Here is a 17,204-nt window from a genome sequence, read left to right as displayed (position 1 = left end):
CACCTGGTTAAAAAATGGTGTGTTGTGTTTATTGCTGCAAATTTTAGAGACATGCCCCTATTGTAAAAGAACAAGAATGTGCACCTGGTTAAAATATGGTGTGTTGGGTTTATTGCTGCATATTTTAGAGACATGCCTACACATGTCCGTAAAATCTCAATATTTTTGATAATATTGGAATTCTATGCCTCCATCAGAAAGAGTGGCATTGCCCCATTTTTAAGGAAATGGAAAGTCTTGGAAAAAATTATATTAAGTGAAGTAAGCCAAGCCCAAAGAAACATAGGTCCCATGGTTTCCCTTATTTGCAACATCTAGTATATGTATGAGTCAAGCAGAAAAGGTCAGATAAAGTGATGTTAGGAAAATGAACCCTAAGATATGTATTCAAATGTTTTTTTTTCTTTCACACATTTGTTTCTAACGCATTTATAAGATTATTTCTTTGTTGCTTTGTATGTCCCCCCCCCCCCCCAGTATAACCCTGCTTTCACTGTATTTAATGTCGGTATAATTTGTGGAGGGAAGGGGAAAAACAAGTTGTTCAAATAAGGATACAGGTGGACCTGTTGCAACAATGAGAAGTACAAGTTGTCACGTTGAAAATGAACTTTACAACTTTGGTGGGCGGGGGGAGGATTGGGTGAGGGGGTGGGGACGGCTGCGAAGGGATGGGAAGGAGAAACAAAGGGGGAGGCTACAATGCTTGATAAGAAATGTACTCATTATCTTGTCCATGTTATTGTAACCCCTCTGTACAGTATTTTCACAATAAAAATAAATAAAAATTAAAAAAAGAAAAAGTTTTCAAATATCAGTTCTCAGTAAGAATGGTAAGAACACATAAACAAAGATAAAAGGTTAAAGAACAATCTTTATTGAACTGAGATGATTTATTCTTACTGTTAAAAAATAACATTTGGAAATAGTATATCTGAGAATATTCCTAGATAGATAGATAGATAGATAGATAGATAGATTAATTGATTGATTGATAGATAGATTATGTATGTTTTAAAATATATAGCCTATAGAGTATGTGGGTGTATATATGTTATAGAATGTGTATCCTATAGAATGAACACACACACACACACATCTACAGGACAAAAGTCTGCAGGCAAATCTCCTTCTTATCACCATAAGATTACCATTGCCCTTACTATGTACTTCATTTCTTATTGTGTTGATTTCACATAATTTCAAATCAAATAGGATATACATATTCAAAACATTTTATTAAAATATGAACTTTTAAACTGATGAATACCAATGCCATTGCTATTCTTACTATTGCTAATGAAAGTAATATTGATAAAGATGACTATAGCAATAATATTATCTTGTTACAGTGTTAAGGTGTAATAAGCATTCTGCTAAGATATTCATGCACTTAATCACTTAATTGTGAAATTGTAATTCATGTTGCTATTTAAAATTAAACAAGTATTTTCTTGGCTTGTTTAAAAGCTCAGAATCCAATTGAATAGATTAATATGTATAGATTTTCATCATTATTATGAATAGTCCCCTTCAATTAGGTCATCAAGTGACAGATTTTCAAACTGTACTTTAATGAGTCTTTTCTCTCCAATATCTCTTAATCTGAGTAATAAAATAAGTACTTATAATAAATATAGAATCAAGTATATAAGTTATGCTTTTCCAAAAACCTAAAACTATTATAAAAGCTATTTGAGATACCTCACAGTTGAAATAAATAGAATATCCTTTTTCCTAAAAAGTATACATATGTTTTTTATACCAGATTCTTTACGCTCTTTTCATCTTCTTTTTAAACTTAATAGTGTAATAGACAGGTGCTTATGTTTTAATAAAAATAATGTTACATGTTAATAATATTAAGCCTTGGTTGTTCCAATAATGTTTCACCATGTTGTGCAAACCATTTAATTTTTCATAAGACCTCTGAAAAATGGATGCACTCCTCAACTTTACCGAAAATGCTCACGAAGCATGTGAAGAAAAACACCTGTGTCGGTAGGCACTGCAGACTAGCCCGGTGGGTCATGTGGATAGCTGTAGGCCGGGTGGATAGCTGTAGGCCAGGACATGTTCTGAAAGCATAGAATGGTAAAGATGGTGGAATGCATCTGAGCCCAACATATGAAAATACCTTGTGATAGTCATAGTCAGTTACACCTCACAACCCAAGTAACTGAGCAGAATACTGGCATGCTTTCCAAAAACTTGATATCTGTATGAGGTCATACAAGCAGTCAATGAATGAGATGTTCAACAATGATTAATTACAAATTTAACATCAATAACCTAATAAAGTTAGTGCTCAGTTCCTTCACTACTTCCTACTATTTAGGGTCTAATATAATGTACAGAATGAGAAAAATAATGCAGGTAATAAAAGAAATAGCTTTCACCTTTCAATTTACAAAGAATTTATTAATTTCAGGATAGTAAGTCAGGTAGCCTCTAGAAGGTATATAATCACATTTTCTCTATCTAAAGGTGAGTTACATGTTATGGAAACAGATATGAAATAAGAGTGTCAGAGCAGAGTGAAAAAATGGTGACCTGTGATCATTGAATGAACATATCACTACAAATCTTAAACTAGAAATACTAGTGCATCAGCTGAATTTTACTTTAAATTAAAATGTTGCTAGGCACTGGTGGCTCACTACTCGGGATGCTGACATCTGGGGATGGAGGTTTGAAACCAGTCAGTAAGACAAAACCAAGGGATGTTTATTCAACTAACCAGCATAAAACCATAAGTGAAGGTAAGGTTCAAGTGGTAGGGTGTTAACTGTTACAAAAAATACAGCCCTGAGTTCAAACCCTAGTACTAGGACAAAAATAATAACTAAAACATAAATATTATAGCAACAGTTAAAATATTTTGACACATTTTCTTTCTGTAAATTAATCTGAGGAACTGGGTACTGTCCCTTTGCTCAAGGCTGGCACTCAATCACTTAAACTACAGTGCCACTTCTGCATTTTGGAGCTGTCATTCTGATTTGTCTGCTCAGGCTGGATTTGACCATGATCCTCAGCTCTCAGCCTGCTGAAGAGTTTGGATTACATGTAAAAGGCACTGGCATCTAGCACACATTTTTTATTTTGACAGATGTTCAATTAAGAAATTCTTATTTCAGTTCTCTTGACATATTGTTGGGGTTGTCTTTACTTTTTTGTATTTTTACTTAACATTAATATTCTTTTCTGGGAGAAAATATCTTCATCAGTTTTAGTGAACTATAGGCATCAGTCCATTTTTTTTAAAAGTCTCCAGACTATATGCTTTATTTCAACCTCTATCACTCTCCCCAAAATTTTTAGCCTTCTTTGAAGTTAGAAGAACTAGCAGAACAGATTTGTAAATCATCTTTCTCCAACTGTCTTCCTTGTTTGGGCCCCTCGATGATTTCTCTACGTGAAATTGTCTTTCATCTTTTATTTTTTTCAGGTAAAAAGTTTACATGGAGGTTTTCTACAAATGAATCCAGCTAAAAATCTAAGCTCGGAAAGAAAGCCTGGCATCTTTTTGAACGAGGCTGGTGGGGGATAGCTAATCAGTTGCACAACCCACCACTTGAACAAGGGGCAGGTGCCAATTAAAAAGAAGCCATGCAGGTAGTAAGCAGGTAAGCAAGAAGGCATCTGTTCTTCTGTTCTGTGCCAAAGGGTATAGCCTGTCAACGAGGCATGTGAGATACAACTCTGGTCTCTCTTTTCACGGATTACCAAGGGGATCTGGGGCAAGAACTAAACACATGTGGTCAAATTTGCTGGGTGCCCTGGATTTTTATTTCATGAATGAAACCGAACTGAACTGGTCTGAATCCACTCCCTTAGGACTGTTGGCAGCTTATCTAGCTAGTCATTGTTTTCCCTTCCTTTTTCATTAGAGTACCAATTCAGTGGGAAAAATGATAGATTATTTCTTTCGGTTTAGAATATAATGGATAAAAATGGCTTCAACTTTTTCATAGTGATTTGACATTTTCTAAAGCCTCAAATAAAGCATAGGCAGTGTTGGAGTCTTACAATAAGTCAACGAAGATGAGAATATCTTGAAGTAGTATAAATGTGTGAATTATTTCCTTATCTAAGCATTATTTGTTTTTTCCTTACATAAATAATATGCGTGATTCTAAGTATGCATAACTGTTATTATCAGCCATGTTGAAATTTAGGATACTAGATATTTCCTTTCAGTAAAATCAATTCTTAATACACTGATGACATGATAAGGAATTTTGTGTGCAGAAGTTACCATTCTTCCTGCTTTTCAGTGTTAACTTTCCCTGGATTTTGACCCTCAATCAGTAGGATTTATTAAATGTTTTCAATGACTTTTCTATTGACAACACCAAAATTACTAAATAAAATATTTGTAAACAGAGGACTGATCTACAAAGGAAAGTAAAAAGCCAGCAAGTTTAAACACGGGTGGGTAAGAAGCAAGCATGTTTTAAAGGTATATTAATTATATACGGTCAGGTAGTCCATAGGCCTCATAGTATTCCATAAGGTGCACTCATAGCAGGATTTAATAAAATTAGGATATGTTAAAGGAAGAAGAAGTTGAGGCAAACATTAGAAATGCTCAACACTCACAAACACAGCTACTACAGAGGTTGCAAAGCTCATAATTTAACTTTAGATTATTAAGCACTACACAGAATATCCACATCTCAGGAAGCTCTTTGACTTCTCAGAAGAATCTTTACACTTGTCTGTTAATGTAGCCAAAGTGACTCTGCATTATTCTACTCAATATAAATATCCAGAGAGCTAAAGAGCAATCAAATGGAAACTAAACCTGTCAGTTTTCTATATGTTGTGCTTATTAACTAATGCAAAACTGCCTTCTGGTTTGTCTCAAATCCTAGTCCATGAAATGAGTCACTAGTTAGTACAATATATAAAGTTAGGGTCAAAAGTCCCTCCAGTTCTCAGACAACTCTAGAAATATCCACAGGGTCGAAACAGAAAAGTTGACATTTTAATTTAATACATACAGAAAATATACATTTTTTGAGGGCATACTGGAATTGAATCTTTAAGGAGAAAGTGAATATTGTAGAACTGAGGAGAAAACATCTTCATGGCTATGCTAATACATTCCTAATAGAATAAATGAATACAAAACTTCCTTTATGAAATTGTAGGCAGATTAAGACAAAGGTTTTGTAACAAATTAGGGAGAAAATATTGACTGTAAGGGTTAGGAAAGACAGCAGATTGGGTAGTTTGCCTTTGCTGTAACCAAAACACCTGACAAGATCTGCCAAAATTAGAAAAGATTACACTTCAAAGGTATGTCTGTCAGTTACGATTTCCTCTCGCTAGGTCTCTCTTGAAAACATCACCACTTAGAAAAGTCTCCACCACCTCTGAAATTCTAAGTCACCTCCAAAATTCTCTAATACAGCAATACGACCCCCAACTGTAATATCCCATTAACTTATGAAACTATCAATGAAAAAAAAATCCAGAGATGGAGTCAGAGTCATCACAATCATACCGCCGCCTAACGTTTTCATCTTCAAACACTACTTCATTGAAAGAAATATCTGCTGCATCTGAGAGTTGGGGAGATATTTCAGATCCCAGCCCTAATATTCAATGCGTCATAACCATAGTGGAAGCCAAAATAACCCTAGAAAAAAATTAATAGACCAAGAAAAAAACACCTAATTAGGACTTGTCTAACAACAAAACTATCTTTGACGAAAGATGTCAAATGTTGAGATTTAGATGGAAACTCTGCATAAGACAAAGGACAAGGAAGGAACTAATACAAGGCAAAACTCCAAGACAATATTTTGGAAATGATTAGTACAATGTGGGGGGAGTGAGTAGAGGGGCAGAAAAGTGGGAGAATAATGAAGGAGGGGGTAACAAGTTCAATAAGAAATGTACTCACTATCTTACTTATGTAACTCTAACCCCTTTATACATGACCCTGACAATACGTTTTTTAAATAGAAATACTAAAGAAAGACAGAGAAAAGTGAGTCTTAGAAAGGTTGAAATATAAGAATGATTATTGAATATAACAATGTATATGTGTTCATTCAAATATATTTATCATATTTAGTATTAAATAACTGAGGTGAAATACAGAGTAATAATGTATTTTTAAGTGGAGGAAACTTGAAATTAGTTTCAGGGATTTCACAGAGTCCTTTGTCTTGTTAATGAGCTCTGGATGGAGATATACAAATGTATGCTCTTTGATCAAAAGATTTCACAATAAACTTGTAGCAGAAAGCTATAATCCTAGCTATTCTGGAGATTGAGATTTGGAGATGACAGTTTGAAGAGAGAATGGGCACAATTAACCCACAAATGTCAGAAGTGGAGGTGAAGTTCAAATGGTAGTGAGCCAGCCATGTGCATAAATGTCAAGTGAGAGTTTGAGGCCTTGAGTTCAAGCCACAGGATTGGTGTGGTGTGTGTGCATGCACACATACACACACACACACACACACACACACATACACACTCCAAAACAAAACACAAAAAACATGTAGAAACATAGAGAGAATATAAATTGTGATGTGGCAGTCAATCAGAAATGTAATAGCGTTCTTGGGTTTTTGCTGAACATTATTTCTTTTCTCTATTACAATGTAAAATTTTTTTCTTATTGCCGGCGTTGTTGGCTCACACCTGCAACCTAGCTACTCAGGAGTCTGAAATCTGAGGATCGCAGTTCAAAACCACCCTGAGTAGGAAACTCTGTGAGACTCTTATCTCCCATAAACCACTCAGAAAACTGGAAGTGGTGCTGTGGCTCAAGTGGTAGAGCACTCACCTTGAGTGAAGAATTGAGGGATAGCACCCAGGCCCAGAGTTCAAGCCTCTTGATGGACAAAAAAACAAAAACAAAAATAATCATTGCTTATTATACTTAATCAAATACAACCAAAAGCCTATAGAGTTAATGTTTACAGAAATAAAATGATAATTCTGTTCCAATAGACATTTCATTCCTCTCTTATATAGGCAAAGAATTTTACACTTACAAGTCTACGAGGAGGCAATATATTTCTTTACATTTCACTTCAGTGGCAATGATTTGCCATTTATGTATTTTTCCAGACTTAGGTGTTACTTGGAAAGGAAAAGTAAGCTCTCCTAAATGACTTCAAAGAAGTTAGATACCAAAATGGCATCTAAGGGGATGAATGGAGGCATGTGTGGACAGGTGTGTGGAGGAGGTGGATGAGATTAGGGAGGAAAGAAGAGGAAATAGAAACCATTTTGCCTGAGAGACAAATTCTTTTCAAATGTTGGCCTGCTGATGACTAGACTTTAAAACTGAACCTCAAAGAAATGTATGCTAGATGTTTACGAAGAAATCTTGTTCTGATATCCAAGTGGAATCTTTGTATTTGCCCAGAAGTACAGGCAGTCTATTAATGCTCTTATGCAAAATTAAATAATATTTCCCACCTTTTTATTTTTCTTAGCAGGTAATGTCATATGCCACATGAGTTGCAGGAGCATAGATGATTACTTTTGCGTATTGCAAACTGTTAAAAACATCCTTGGTGTGCCATATCTACAATAACTCTGATTGTGCTGCCACCACCTATTATTAATTTACCTTTCAAAAAAGACAAAGACACTACAGATACTAAATACAAAGCTGAAGTGACAGAGTTCTTTTCACAACCTAAATAAATATATCACTGTCATTTAGTAATCTTCTGCATTCACATGGAATTTTTCCAGCACTGTTAAAGAAGGATGAAAATGGAGAGACAGCTCATTGATTTCCCATGCATATATCCATACCACTTTAATATTGCACATAAAAGGTCAAGCATAAAATTATTTGCCTGGAGTCGCTGTCCTTGGAGATTTAAATGAACATAGAAGGAGAGTACCACGAGAGGGAAAAGTTAATTTTATCTTAATTGGATTAAGCCAGGTAACATCTACAATGAGGGAATGAGGTTACAGAAGACTATAAACTGCTGGGTTAACAGAAAAGGATTAATTCATGAGCCAGCGTCAGGTTATTGACTAATAACGTATTGATCAGATCTATAAAATATGCAGAATGTCTGTCAGGAGGAGAGACATTTTTGAATTGAAGATTGCTAGCCTCTGCATGATCAAAGTTAGATTAATATTATTAAGAAGCTTTGAGCGAGCTACATATTACCTTAGCAACCACCGAAATTCTCTGCAAATTGCTTGGATTGACTGTCCTAAGCAACTGCAGTACTTGTTGGTGAGAGGGAAAAGACTGATTTGTGTAGCTGCTGCTCCCCCCCTCCTTCCCCCTTCCTCTTTTAATGGGTTCCAACAGACATATTGAACCAGTAGAGTTTAATCCCAGTGGAGCCTGCAGGTGGTATTGTCCTTGCATGGAGGAGTTATTAAATTCTTAAGGTCACCATAAAAAGGTTCTATTAAATTTAGTTAATAAAAACATTGAACAAAGGTTTGCAAAGAGCAAAGATGTCAAAGTGTGGGGACCTGGAATGTTTCTCATGATCATAGACAAGAAGAATAATTTATATCCATCAAAGTGTAAAGAAGATAAAAAATTTGTAATCTTCAATAAAATGTGAGCTTTTCCCCCCTAGCTAATACACATGTGTATATACAAACAGTCAGATAGGACATTCATTTTTTGGAATTTTTCAGTTGAAATGGACTTAGATTGGTTAAAACACAAGGTCCCTGGGAAATACCATTCTGACAATAATAACATAGAAGCTATGGAATATTAGTCAATTTTTGCATGTGTGAAAGCTGATTCTTTTCCTTTTTACTTTTTTCTGAATTATCTTCAAGTAATTGTACAATGGGGTTTCAGCTCAACAAAAGAAATGTTGGTGCTTGATTTAGAATCACTGTGGCATTTTATTTGGAATTCTCTGCTCTCCCAATAATCCCTCCACTCACACTGGAACTAGTTTTACTTTCCTGTCATTCTCTCTTTTCTTTCTCTTTCTTTCTCTAGTGCATATTAAGTCCACTAAGGGATTTCACTATGGTAATTTAGATGTGCATATATTATATTTTGCCCAGAATATCTCTCTCCATTTCATTTTCTTTCCACACTCTCTCAATCCCCTTTTAATCAACAGGTTTCCCTGAGATTCCTTAGACTGCCTTCACACATGTACTGATATCTGTTTTTCTAAAGAAATAGTCTATTGAACATCACTTTATATTTTAAAGAATTTTTGGACAGGTAAAAACAGTACTGAATTTGAAACCATTTCTCAGAGATGTACAACATCTAATCAAAATATTTATCTGCTTATAGTAGATATAGTTCCTATATAAAAGTGAAAATAGGAAAATTGAAGTTTGTTTTTGTTTTAAAATAAAGAAAATAAAAATGTAAATATGTTATCTATTTTATCAATCTCTGTGTGTATATCTATCTATCTATCTACCTACCTACCTACCTATCTTTCTGTTTATCTGATAAATCACCTCCCTCTTGTAGAATGGTGACATAAACTCCCATAAGAGGGGTGGCATTTAAAAATGGAACTTCACAGGTTTGAATATATAATCTTATTTGAACAGTATGCCTGGCAAGTACAATCTCAAAAATTTGCTAAACCTCTAGTAACAAGGATGTTACCATTTTTTGTTTTTTTTTAAAGCACTTTATATTCTCATCTTTCCTTTGCCTGTATAATTTTCAGCATGATTTAGTATCATTGACTGAGTGAATTGTACATAATCTAAGTATACACTTATAACTAGAGGTTGCCTCCTTGAGTAATAATGCTTGTTACACTAAGGTGTACTGTAGTTGGCACAACAGGGACGATGTGGAACCTTATTGTTATCATTAGAAGTTAGATTTATAGTCCTGTCAGACATAACTTCATATGAGAATGTCACCACTAGAAGGAAGCAGTGAAGCCAACACCTCGTGGTTCACACCTATAAGTTCTAGGGAATTCCTTGTGTCAATTAATAGTGGGCAGCATTGGTATCAGCTGTGGTGGGAAAGTTAGAAGTTTGTGGTCTCTGTCAGTCAGGGCATAAAGACAGACCCTAACTCAAGAATAATTAGAGCAAACTAGGATGAGGGGTTGTTGTTCAGTGGCAGAACATCAGCTTAAAAGCATGAGACTCTGAATTCAAACCCCACTACTGACACAACAAAAATATATTTTAATAAACAAAAAAGGGAAACTGAAAACAGCAACAAACCTATAAATGAATCATTAGCAATGTACAGTAATTTATTTTGAGGAGTATAAGAGAGAGATTCACTTACAGTACTCCTTTCATAAAAGAAACCAAGATAAAAGTTTTCCAAGGCCAATTTTCAGATTCCCAAAGGCAGATGAGAAGTCCAGAGGATTGCAGATGCCAAGAAATCACCAGCCCAATGGTAAAGCGAATTTGTAGTCAAAAACTAGGATACATTTAAGGTTTGAAATTTGAAGTGGGAAGAAGGAAGAAGTAATAATTTAATTATCTGCTATTTCAGCAGAAGGAAAGAGCAAAGATCAGTTGGTAGAGCTCTATTCAGAGTGAAAGCATCAGCTACTTAGAGTCCCAGTCTTGGACTAGAGAGTAGGGTAGAAAGAGGACAGAGAGAGAGAGATGGGGGCAGAGGGGGAGAGGGAAAGTGGAAGAGAATGAGAGAGCAAGAGAAGAGAGAGAAGGGAAGGAAAGAAAAGGAGAGGAAGGAAGAGAAAAGGTGAGGAAGGAAAAGAAAAAGAAATGAAAGGAAGGAAAAGAAAAAGAAACGAAAAGGAAAAGAACAGAAAAATATTTAGTTAAGTCCCTTCCTTCATTGTTGGACATTGAAGCCACTTTGTGAGGAAATCTGTTTTCATTTATATCAGTGAAGATAATTCCAACCTAAATTTTTAATTGGGAATAAATGCATTTGGAGATGTATATTATATTTCTTCTTCTTCTTCTTATAAGCAACTTAATCTTAAACTGTATGAAAAAAATACAGGGAGAATGAACCAGAATAATTTAAACAAACATTCTTTAAATAGAAACAGTGCAGCATCTTACCCTGAATAGCAGTAACAAAGTATCTTAGACTAGGGGATTCAGAAACAAAAGAAATATATCCTCACGGAATTTCCTGCCTGGGCTGGCTTTGAACCACGATCCTCCCTTCTCAGTCTCCTGAGTTGCTAGGATTGCAGGTGTGAGCCACCAGCGCCCAGCTCTTATAACTTCTTGAAACATAACTCATCAGGCTAAAGATGTGAAAAATTAGAATAAATAATATTTTATCATTTTAAGATATTCTCTTTAAAGATTTGTTTTTAAATGATATGTGATGATTATTATAAAACCTAAATAATTGATTTCTGAGTTACAAAAATGATAAATTATAATCAAGTAATGATCAAGAAATTGAACTAAAAGCTATCATACAACTGGCTTTCTCAAAGTTTACAAAGAATTTAAATTTTCTCAAATGTTTGAGTATTTTCAAAATACCATTGTGAGTTTAAGTTTATTGGATTATTGATTTTTTTGGTAAAACAAAACGGAGAAATCAATTTGTAGGTCTTTCTTATTTGCAGGGGGAAGATAGCTCATGGCGCTTGAACTAGGAACCTGGTGCTCACTCTGAGCTTTGTTGATTAAGGCTAGTGTTCTAGCACTTTGAGCCCAACTCCACTTCCAGTTTTTTTTTCTGATTGTTAATTAGAGATAATAGTCTTATGTACTTAACTGCCCAGGCTGGCTTTGAACTGCAATCCACAGATTTTAGCATCCTGAGTAGCAAGGATTACAGGAACGAACCACCAGCACCTGACAGCTGCAGATTTAACATACAATGAAAACAAAGGAAAATCTAGAAATGGACCAAAAAGAATAAAGCATCATCTTATCAACTGAATGATAACTGTTTTGTTAAACTACCTAAGAATAATAAAACATAATTTAAGATAATACATAAACAACAAAAAAAAAACACTCAAAAGCACTTTGAAGGCAATCTTGGGGTCACTGAATACATTTGCTTTCCTAATATGATCACATTCAAGTAAACTTCAATCTGACATTGGGAAAAAATCAATAAATTAATGCAATATTGAACAAGATTATGACTCCTAATTTATTTTAATTGTGTAGTAGTAATCAGTCATGCATTGTGTAACTTTGCTTTAAAAAACAGATTCATACTTTGGCTCCCTGAGCCTTGATTTTTGCCTTTAGGAGGAACAAATTCCCTATGTATGCTTGTGGCTGGTCTAGAAACACCTTATCATAAGAAAGACCACAAAATAATTTACTAAGAGCAGCAAGAAAATAAAACATGACCTATCTATGAGCTTCCAGAAGTTTCTAGCCCATAATGACAAAAATAAGAGTGTAGAGCTTTCTTTGGTAATTAGGAATCATCTTCTCCGTCTATTAGAGAGGGAGTATCCAAATAGTAGAAAGATATTTGGACTTCTTAAATGAGCTTTCATGAAGGTGAATACTGTATTAGAAGACAGGATTTCTTCTCTTAAGGTTTATTACTGGAAAGGTTCTCATTGTATAACATTTTCAAGAGCAAATTCTGTTTTATTAATGCTTGGAGGTGGTAGAAGTGCAGAGGGTGCTGGCATAAGATAGGATTCCAATTATTTTAAATGTTATCATGCATTACTGTTCTTTTTAATCTTCACTTCTTTCAGTGTGACAGCAGAGGGCACTTCTACATCCAGAGAATTCAGAGTATTATAGGAAACTAAACCTTGAGCAAAGGAAATCCCCAGATACAAGGATCACTAATACGGAAAATTAAACATGAGCCTAGGTTACCAAATGAATCCCTATGCATTTACTGTTATTGTGTATTAACACCCAGAGACTAGGTAGTGAAAAAGCAAGTTGTTGGGAAAATACTGTCCTCTCTCCATTTCACAGGAATAAAATTTAGAAGGAAAGTGAACAAGATTTCTTTTTTTCTTGTCTTTTAGGTGCTGGTATGGAACCTGAATTCAGGGGCTATGTCTCTTGCTCTACTATATTTTTACTCAAGGTTGGCACTCTGCCATTTGTACCACAATTCTGCTTCTGGACTTTTAATAATTAGTTGGGAGACTCTCTGACTCTTCTGCCTGAGCTGGCTTTGAACTAATACCTTTCATACCTCTACTTCCTCGGTATCTAGAATTACAGGCATGAGCCACCAGAAACGTTTCATTATGTTTTCATTTTATGCTTTTAAAATGTTACTAGAACTCTCCTACAATGCAGTTCCTGTGATTTCCTTTACCCAGGGGTAGCCTGTAGTTAGCTAATTGATGTCTCTGTTAGAACAGTCTTGAAAAAAAAATAAAAAAGAAATCCTTTAAGCTGCTGTATCAGTTCATATATTACAAGTTATTTTAGAGAGATATTATTTAATCTTTGCTTTGATACTGCAGGATGTGCTTTCATTACACATAAGGATAATTAACCTTTATGATGGGCTTGAGATATGGGAAGACACAGTATGAAATAGTTGAATGTTATTTGTGCAATCACAAACTAAAGAGGTAATATCTTACTAAATGTTCTTGTCCCTTCAATACGATTCTGTTTATTCACTTATATTGCTTTCCATATGACTTTCTTTGACTGGAGTCTTTTTTTTTTTTGGTGGGTGGTTATTTTTAAGTGAAATGAGAAACATTCTAAGGCAGTTTTCAAGATGACGCAATCTAACCTTGGATATATTGCATAAACCCTGCAATTTAATAAGTACTTATGCTGCAGAGAGAAAAAAAGCCTTGTAATTACTAAAGACAACATATGGCAGGTGCATTGAAACTCTGGGGTGACAAGAAAAACATGACTTCAGCTCATTATAAGTATTTTCAAAGATACTACTAATTGCAACAGTAATTAAAATTAAAATATTTGTGAAATTGCCAGGTGACACCTATATATGGAATCAGTGTATGCTTTGCATTATTAAGTTGGCACAAAATGCATATTCAATTATAAAATTGTTTTTCCTCTCTGCATATATACGTATGTATGTGTGTATATGTGTATGTACATGTGTGTGCATACATAAATACATATACAGATATGTGTATATGTGGAGTGTGTATATAGAATCTTATGATTTGCACATCTCATTTTTATTTATAATATACAGTAGCTTTGTGTATCCATGTATTCTGATTACTACTATATGTACCATAGCATTTGTAATCTACTGGAATCAGGTAACAATTAGCATTAAGAAAATGTATTGATTCCATTCAACAAGACCTCTCAGTTTCCAGATCACATAGTACTGCTGGCAACACCACTGTGATTATAAGAAATGTTTGTTGATTGAAATACAAATGCAACTCTAATAATATGCATTAACATCTTAATTCTAAGAACTCACACAACAAGAGAAAATCCTTTCTAAGGAAATTAGATTTTTCTCCCTCCATAAACCTTATAGGTTACATATTAGAGGTTACTGACTACCCTTGAGAAAAGTTATTTTAAAAAAATATAATTTTAAATTCATGAATACATGACCACTTGATATTGCCTTTCAAGTAAGGGTTTACTTTTATTTGTTTAATCAATCCAAGCTTTATGAAACACTTAGAGGGCTATAAATAGCTAGAAACTTTCTTAGGAAAGGAAATAATATATAATAGGCTAACTAACAATGACTTTCATAAAGTCAGCGAACTCTCAAATATAGTTCTCTTATGAATTATGAATCAAAGTGTATATAGTTTAAAAATATAAAATGTTTAGGAATGTAATGTAACATATGTAACATGTAAGTTTTTTCCTAGGTAAAAAATATTGTTGTTGTTATTCTAAAGGTGAGGAACAGAAGGTTTACAATTTCATAAGCCAGGCATTGAGTACATTTCTTTTTGTATCGTCACCTCTTTCTTTGCTCTCCCCCACTCCTCCCGCCAGTCTCCACCCACAAATGGTATAGTTTCTTTTCAAACTAGCATCTAGAAAGTACCACTTGAAATGTAGGATTTTCTTTGTTTTTGTTTTTATTTTTTTATTTATTTTTATTTATATATTTTTTATTGTGAAAATACTGTACAGAGGGGTTACAACTACATGAGCAAGATAATGAGTACATTTCTTATCAAGCATTGTAGCCTCCTCTTTATTTCCCCTTCCTATCCCTTTCCAGCCTCCCCCGTTTCCCCCCACCAAATCCCTCCCCCCCCACCAAAGTTGTAAAGTTCATTTTCGACATAACAACTTGTACTTCTCATTGTTGCAACGGGTCCACCTGTATCCTTATTTAAACGACTTGTTTTTCCCCTTCCCCTCCATAAATTATACCGACATCAAATACAGTGAAAGCAGGGGTTATACTGTGGGGGAGGGACTTACAAAAGCAACAAAGAAATAATCTTATAAATGCGTTAGAAACAGATGCATGAAAGAAAAAAACATTTAAATACATATCTTAGGGTTCATTTTCCTAACATCACCTTATCTGACCCTTTCTGCTTGACCCATACATATACTAGATATTGCAAATAATGGAAACCATGGGACCTCTGTTTCTTTGGGCTTGGCTTACTTCACTTAATATAGAAATGTAGGATTTTAACATAAGCTTAATTTTATATTTTGAAGCATGCAGGATGTATCGACTCTGGACAGAGTATTCTTTTGTTTATTTTGATTATGTTTCAACAGAATGGGGAAGGGCTTCTAAAATCATAGATGGTACTAGAAATTCTGAGTTTGAAAACACAGCTCCTGGAGAACACAGGCATATGTGAAGGCCCAGATCCAGCAGTCTTTGCCACTCACAACTCAGCATCTCACAGAGCCCACCAGGCTCTGTAGAACCATCTCACCTGATTCATAAGAACACCCACAACTAGATACTTGATGCTTGAGTCCAGGAGAAACACCTTTAATCCACCTTACTCAGAAGTACTTCTGAGTAATTGGAAGCACAAAATACAATATTACTCTTTAGAATAGCAGGAATTCCATAAATGAATGGTTTTCTTCTTATTATTGTTTTGAGAAGCCCACATGAACAGTGACCACCTCTCCTAGGTGAGCTGCTTAAGAGCTAGAAGCAACTGCTATTACCATTAAGGAGAGATGGAGTAATTAGGAACTATCAAAAGGATTTACTGTTGCCTTTTGGGAGCAGGAACCATGGTAGACATGTCTGGGTGGAGCTGGAGTTATGGAGAAAGTATAAGGATAGAAGGGAAGAATTATGGCCCTTCCTTCTCCATCACTAAAGCATCCTATTGTCACTAACACTGATGTAAAACACAAGAAAGTGCATGGCATCCTTTTACAGATGATAATTCTCACCATAAAATCAGATGACAAAGGAATCATAGAATAGCTTCAGCTTTCTATCCAGGTGCTTAGAGGAATATTCACTGGCCTAATAGAATAGATTCTAAAATAATAGTTCAATGTACTCAATGAATTCCACCTCTGCTGCTACTCAGTAAGTATCCATCAGCTTACAGATTCTGTTTGTTCAGCTAACACCAGTAAATATGTTTTCAGAAATTAAAAGAAAAAAAAACTATCACCTTTTTCCAAAATGGAAATATAGCCAGGTGCTTTTAGCCTATCCCTTTAATCCAATCTACTTAGCAGGCAAAGATGTGAGGATCACAGTTCAATGCCAGTCACAGGCAAGTGTCCAATAAACATGTAAAATGTAGAAAGTAGCATTGTCGTTCAAGTAGTAGAGACCAGTTGAGGGGAAAATACAAGCAATAGTGGAATCCCTGAGTTCAAACCCCAGAAGTCACAAACACACACACACACACACACACACACAGAGAGAGAGAGAGAGAGAGAGAGAGAGAGAGAGAGAGAGAGAGAGAACAGATCATTTTGTTTCTGATAGAAGATCATTTCTCTTTCAGTTTAGGTGCAATGACTCTAGTAATTGGCAACTTCAAGCTGAAGTGGAAAGCTACCATTAACATCAATCTTATTTAAAATGCTAGCTAAACAGTTGCCAAAATACCAAAAGGATAATCATCACAGAATATTGTTCATATTTAAATCTTCCTATTACTATTTCCAAATTTTCTATGCCTTCAAACAATATTTACACTCCCATAGAAAGTGAACTGGCATCTATACAATGTTCATCTTTTTATCTGAATAATGAAAACATGCAATTCTAAACCAGCATAGTCTCGTATTTTCTCCCTTCCTCATTCTTTCTTTAATTAAAAACCACCTTAAAGCCAAGGCACGTTTTTAGAGGTTCATTA

Source organism: Dipodomys spectabilis, unplaced genomic scaffold (assembly GCF_019054845.1).
Source record: "Dipodomys spectabilis isolate Male_0828 unplaced genomic scaffold, ASM1905484v1 ptg000421l, whole genome shotgun sequence".
In the NCBI taxonomy this organism is placed as follows: domain Eukaryota; kingdom Metazoa; phylum Chordata; class Mammalia; order Rodentia; family Heteromyidae; genus Dipodomys; species Dipodomys spectabilis.
The sequence above is the reverse complement of the archived record's forward strand: the minus strand, read 5'-3'. Positions refer to the sequence as shown.